The sequence below is a fragment of the Bombus huntii genome, unplaced genomic scaffold (assembly GCF_024542735.1).
Source record: "Bombus huntii isolate Logan2020A unplaced genomic scaffold, iyBomHunt1.1 ctg00000089.1, whole genome shotgun sequence".
NCBI lineage: Eukaryota > Metazoa > Arthropoda > Insecta > Hymenoptera > Apidae > Bombus > Bombus huntii.
The window spans coordinates 319,112-326,422 of record NW_026099344.1 but is presented as its reverse complement, the minus strand read 5'-3'; positions in this window follow the sequence as shown (position 1 = coordinate 326,422).

The window sequence follows — 7,311 nt, the reverse complement described above, 5'->3', positions numbered from 1 at the left end:
GTTTTCTTTGCCGATGGCGCACTGTAAATATAAATATTTGAATAAATATCGCGAATTTCATGTTGCTAAAAGATTTATACTATTTATTCGTAAATAACTGTTGGATATGTTTAAGTTGAAACCACTGCATTAGGTCTTTTTTCTTGTTTAAAATTATTTGTATTGGTAAATTGAATGAAAGTTCTAACATGTAATTTGTTCTTCTCTTATAAATAGTTTACGGAGGATAAAGCGTGGGTAACTCACGACTGTCGCGATCATGACACTATACATACCTATGTATAGCACGTATACTAAGCTAACTAAAATAGCAAGTCAGAGAAATGGAAACTTAGGAAAATCTAAAGGAAGATAAAACGTTCGAGCCTTGCCAGGAATATAAGATGCTAAGTAATCTTCCTAAGTAATCTCCTCCAGCTTTTTCTAGTTTGATCAATAATTATTAGTACATGTTAGGAAAATAAATAGAATTTTTGTTCTCAAGCGAGGTATAATTTAAATTTTGTATGTACACAAAAATGTTAAATATCTGTAATAAACATGGTATAATCAATTTTTTTACATAAAATTATATTGTATAGGCTATTGTTATTTAAACATTTTAAATTGGATGAAGGAAAAAAATGACGCAAATAAAACGTAGGACATTTTAATTAAAGAGACTAATATAGAGATTTATCTACTTAACTGTGATTAAATCATCTCCACTTAACGCTCTACCTCTTCTATTAATTATGCTTCGTTAAACTATGATTACAGAGGATGGGTTTTTTGATAAAATGACATTCTGACAAATATATATAGATCGATATATATATAGATATAGATAGACAAATATATAGATTCTTACAACAGTAGTTATGAATGAACAGTAGTTATTGTATCAATTCCGTTCTTCAGAAGCTTCATTTGTGAAAAGACAATTCGCCAGAATATGGATTCACTGTAGTTATAGCTGTAGGATTTCAATCTAGTTGACAGACTTGCTTTACGTAGAGAATATCTGTCTCTTGTTCTACCTTATCGCGATTCTCTCCTCATCTTATACGCTTTGTCGAGCAAAGTAATATTGGCATATATCTCGGCTCTGGTTACAATCATTAGTTTCCGCCTAAACGGTTAGAATCACATAGCTCGCGCTCTACTCTCGTTTATTCAACATTCAGGCCATATGGTCGCATGCGACGAGTTTTATGTTAATTCCGACCGATTACAATACCTTTCTTTCGTTTACAAGGAACGACGAGACTGGCAGTTGCGTGATTTCCAATGCAAAAGCCGCGATATCTGCACGATAACCTAACCTCAACCGATTTTGTTGTACTATTCTTATGTGGACTTCGTTTGTACCACAACTTCGTCGTAACAAAAATAGAATACGTAGAACACGGCATTCCGTTATGCGATATTGTCGATTCCTAACATCCGAAAAATCAGAGATAATTTTTTCCCTACAGTTGTACATTTGTGTGAAAAATTACGAACGTAAAGTTGTTTGGTGCATGCACAGTCCTCCCCTCCCCTGCATTTGCGTGGACATGCTAGAAAGATTCACTTTTCCACGGTGAAACTGTATGAAATGTATTATAATTTCATTTTTACAAAGGTCGAACATCCTACTATGCATAAATTTAATATTAATATAAGCAGGTTTCGTGTTAAGTATTACATCTGACGTATAAGCACACGTGTGTACGAGCCTTGGTTTTAAATGTCTTATAGTAGACACCGAAAAGATTATTCAGTTGGATATCTGACTCAACATCAATATTTTACTAGGAGATAACATGTTAAGAACACGTTGGTGGATGGCATGGGAGATGATGAATGAAGACATACTTCTGTGAGATACATAAAATAGTAGTCAGAACGTATTTTGGCGCTTGGGGACAGCAACAGCTGGTGATACTGTCATACACCTCCATTTATAAACTTTCGAAAATCGATGTGACCTTCAAACTTTAGTGTATTCTGTTTCACAGCACAAAATGTTTCCGAAACGTACGTTTATTGTTACAATGAACTTGACTAATGGCTCTGAAATACTATCCTTGAAAAAACAATGGGGGAATTGGAGCAAAAAAAAGAAGGAAATAAACAAAGACCTTGTTGGTTCGTAAAAATAAAATATGCTACAGGAAAAACTTTTTCCAACGGATTGAGATGCGACGAGCTTTAAAAGCTATGACGCGAATCGAGCGTTTGTCTACAAGAGCGCATTTTCGGTGGATATATAGATATACATGTATATGTGACGAAATATACTAAAGCAATATTGACCCTTTGTCGCTGAAAGTATCAAACTACAAAACTTCCTTTCAAATTTTCAGAATAAGGAAATCAGGATCATGATAAATAATTGGAACATAATTAAAAATAATATATCTTCTCTATAAGATAATGAATACATTGGTTCATTTAATTTTTATGGATATTCAAACGCTTCTGTGAAATAAAACGTCAAGATTATAGAGTATAAAATTCATAGCTATGAAATAACTAAAACTCTGATGTATTATTAAAAATATACGTTAGGTTGTATGTAGTGATACATACAAAGATTACATGTACAAACCCATAATTAACACAATGCTACCGCAACCATTCTGCAATCTACCTTGCCCAAAACACTCTTCCAGTCACCTCCAAACTCTTCAATTCTCTCCACCTAATCACCCACAAACCATTCACAAACATGCAATTCTCGACAAAAGAAGAACTTATCGTCAGTTGTCCTTAACATCTCGTTCATTCATTTGGTCCCTATCCCCCTATTTCCTCCCACCGTGATGATCGCACTACATTTTTCCACATTTTCTACATTTTTCTCTATTCTATTCTCTGGATGACCTGAATTCTCGAGCAGTCGAGTGACGATTGATCTGTACAATTGATCGATTTCTTTTTACTACAGCCATGCAGAAAATTTCGCCTTGGAAAAGAATGTTGTGATTTCGAATGCCTCGATCACCTGAAGAACGTTACCGGAAGTGGTAAAATTTATGTCCTTGAGTATAAGAAATCCTCCAGCTCCTCGACTCAGCGACAAACGCTACTCTGGGTGATGAGCGTAATGGTGCTATTGCGGCTTGTTTAATTTTTCAACAAGGATCCAGATGGCGCCGTTGACGGAATTCTTTCGCTATAAACGTCAACGATCAACATCAGCCATCAGGCAATTTCATATTTGTGACTTATTTCTTCTGTGTTATTTCTTCTAATTTTATTGTTAGTTCTTCAATTTGTATTCCAAAAGATTGAACTCTTTTTACGTGCGTGTGTGTTTTTCTTTTTTTTGTAACTCGTCGAGTTGCAATTCTAATTTTTGCACTTCCTCCTTCATGTCCTCTATGTGTTTCTCGAACTCTTGTGTCGTCCTGTCTTTGTCGGAACATTCTACTTGAAGATCAGCGAGTTGATGCTCGGGATCGTAATTCAATTTTTGGTCGTTAGCAGTAATAAGCTCACGTAACTTCACTTTTGAACTTGATCTTGTTTGGTCTTGATTGTGTTTTCGTGGTGCTTGTGGTGTTCTAAAAGTAATCGTCACGTTGCTTGCATTTTTAGTGCACATTGATACACTGCACTCTGCAGTTCTCCTATTTTCAAACTTGCTTCATTTAAGGTAACTTTATGAATTTCCGATTGATGCTTTAACATTTGATGTAAGTCTTCTATTGCTGTTTCACGTTCTTTCAACTGTTCATTAAATTCGTTGTTTAGCATATCCACTCGAGAAATTCCGAGTTCTTGAGCATCGTTTCTTCTTTTAGAAATTTGGCCTATTTTCTCTCGCCTGCTGCTACATGTTGCTGTCATTTTATCAACTTCTTTCTTCTTTTTTTTTCTTTTTTTTTTTTTTCTTGAACTTAAAATCTTGATTTAAGGTTTGTGTTTCACTATATGATTTATTATTATTAACTAGTTCAACATTATTTTCAGTAGATTTTTTTTTCGCGTGATTTTTATACTTATTTAAATAGTTTTACACGAACAAATGCATCGTACGTCAGATATACCATTTTTAATAAATTGTCGCCTTTACAACTCGAGTTACCTCTGAACGAGTCGCATGATTGATCAATAAGCCATGAGTAATTATGCAAATTCAGTTTTTTTTTCATCTATCTATCTGAATATTATAACAAAGACTTTACATTGAATATTTTATTAAAATTGTAAGTTTTTCATAAACGCTTCAAAATCCACAGTCTATTGATCAACTCCTCTATCCTTTCTCTTTCTCCTCACTAAAATAGATAAATTCCTAATGTAGTTTGTGGATAATATTTTTTTTTTTTTTTTTTTTTTTTTCTAAAGCAAATCACATTTATCATCTGATATATTTTTTGAAATAATTTCTGTCTGTACATTTTCTTCTTTTCCCTTACTCCTCTTTCTCTTTCTAATGAATTCTTTTTATTCCGTAAAATAGTTTTTGTATATTCAATTTTGTTAAGTGCAATCCTTATTTCTGATAACTTACTTTTATTAGATAATTCTTGTGAATCTTCTACTACATCTTCCATATCATTTTGAGTTCGGCTTCTACCTTCAGTAAATTTAATATCTTGAACCGTATCATTAATTTCAATAGCTCTTTCGGTATCAAGTTTTTTTTTTTTTTTTTTTATTTATTTGTTGAAATTACAATCAATTCTCGCGTTGGGAATTTTCAGTAATTTTTCTGGCGTGGCGCAGTGACATGGCTGTTTATTTACAATAAGTTAATACTTATTATAGATAGGTATAATTTATAAGTATTATAAGTTCGGTATCAAGTAAATCGCACTTATTATTTAATATACCTTTTGAATTGACTTCTGTCTCTGTAGTTTCTTCTTCTGTATCTTCTTCGAGTTTTCTTCGTTCTTCTAATCCACCCTTCTCATTTTCTAGGATCTTCCTTGGTGTTACGCCGCCTAAAACATCTGCACGCCAGCCCGCGCCAGCTCGCACCACCGGACAACAACCAGCCTGCGTAACGTCACTTCGACCCTCAATAAACCTAAGGACCCACCATAACTTTCACTTCCCTGTAGTGTTTCGCCATGTGTCTTCAATCCGTTTGTCTTGAAGAATTTCTAAAGCTTAAAAATATTCTCGAAACACAGTCGGTTTTTAGAGAGGTCCTTGGGTTTATTAGACGTACTTAAAACACGGAGAAAGCGGGTATGCACCCATTAGGAAAATCCGAATAGCCCTCTAATAAAACAAGCTATGTTTTCCTCACGCACACAGTCATCTATCCACCACGATGGTAGGAGACTTCCTACTCATCCCTTCGAGCAGTAGTGCAGGTCATGACCAATCGACACCGCGGTTCGTTACCCTCACTTTTCCTAACGAAAGTGGGGACAACGAATCCGCGTTCTTTAGGCACAGGGGCATACCCACACCGAACTTTTCTTCTGTATTAGAAAAAGAGCGACAGTCAGTCTAAAAACTAACGCCTAACGCGGCAGTCTACACATAGCGCGAGAGTCGCATACTTTACGAAAATCTTTTGTCGGTTCTCGGTGTTGTCGAACATACATCTTCTCTCCTAAATATATTATAGTGCTAAGTACATTAATACATTAATCTCCATTATAAGAGCCCTGCTCTAGCGTACATATCTATCACATCTTCGTGCGACAAGTTGTTAACTATTTATTTCTCTACGTCAGTGTAATCTGTAAAGTGTTGGAAATATATAATTTATAATTCAGTGAATCACAGTGTTATACAAACTCAATCACCCCTATTATCTCAACGGAAATCAGGGGATCGATCAATTCGTGGTGTCGATTGATATAATCGTACGACCCCCGTTGACGTCTCTCCTCGCGGTTACGTCTCCCCGCAATTGGTCGGAATTTACACTTGTATTTTCATCTTCTTTAACTTCGACTTTATCCGATCTCCTAGGTCTGCCTCTATGTTTCGCTTCATCAGTTGCTATTACACCCGTTACTGCATTATCATTTTCTACAGATTTATACCTATCGCTATCACTAGCTGTGTTCGTTAAAAGAACTTGCCTTCGTTGACGAACTTATCAGTTGTTTCGTTTTCACTATCTGAAATTGATTTTTGTTTAACACCTCTTTTTTCTTCTTTGGCAAATTTATTTTCTACATTTTCCGATGCCTTTTGTTTATTAATTATTTCAGACTTGTCTTCGATTAATTTCGTCTTTAAAGCGCTTCGCAAAATTTTATTTGTGTTTGATTGTCTGGTTTGATTATAAACAATTTCTTCAAATTTTGGCGAAGTAGCAGGCTTTGCAGCAACATTATAACGACTGCTCCGTTTACTACTATCTAACATAGATGGAGATGGATTCTTGTCATCTTTATTCTCTAAAGACTTCTCTTGTGTATTAGCATCTAAATTTCTCGACATAAGATCTGCTGAAGTTTTTTATTCTGTAGTGTCACACGCATTTTTCGCTGTCATCATTTGGTCTTCTTCTATAAGCAAATGTTCATTATTGTAAGCATTATCTCTTGCTTTTTGTATGGATTCTAATGATATATTTTGTTCAACGTTGTCTATTGATTTTGTATCATTTTCAGCAGTTGATTTACTAACTGCTTCTAATTCCTTCGTTTCAATTTGGTTTTCTTTATTTGTATCGCCGTCCAAAATATTTCTCATTGAAATATTATCCTTCTTGTTATGATCTTTTTCTGCTTCTCCTAAACTTTTACTTTTTTTGTCGAACCGTTCTTGTAAATTTTGAGTATCTTGTGACGAAGATGGTGACAAATCATTATACAATACTGCAATATCTTCTTTCCTTCGTTTCACAGACTCTTTCTGGTATTCTGTTGAGCTATTGACATCAAACATTAAGTCTGTTTTAATGAAAATATAATCCTGTGAAGCGGTGTCAATTGATACTTTCTTTTCATAAGAATTTTCTACATTAGACTGCAATTCTTTTGAAAATTCTTTCAAAACCATTTCTTCATTTCCTACAGTAACGTCTGTTTTCTCCAAGCTTTTGTTCAAATTATTAGAAACTAAACTACCCTGATAACTCCGACTAGTCGCTGCTTTAATAGTCTCCTTTAACAGTTTTCTTAACTTGATTTCGTTCTGCTTCTGCATAGCGTCTAGTATGGCCCGAATACTTGGATCCACACCAGTAGCCATAGCCAAGCCGGTGAAAATTATCCTTTGTTCCGTGGTATATATAGGGTAAAACGAATGGTAGACCGCAGCATAGTGGTTTCCAACGATCCACACTTGTTCTAATTCCTCACTCAACGTCTTTCGTGTCCATTGACGTAGAAAAAAGTAAGTTATTGTAATATCGGAATA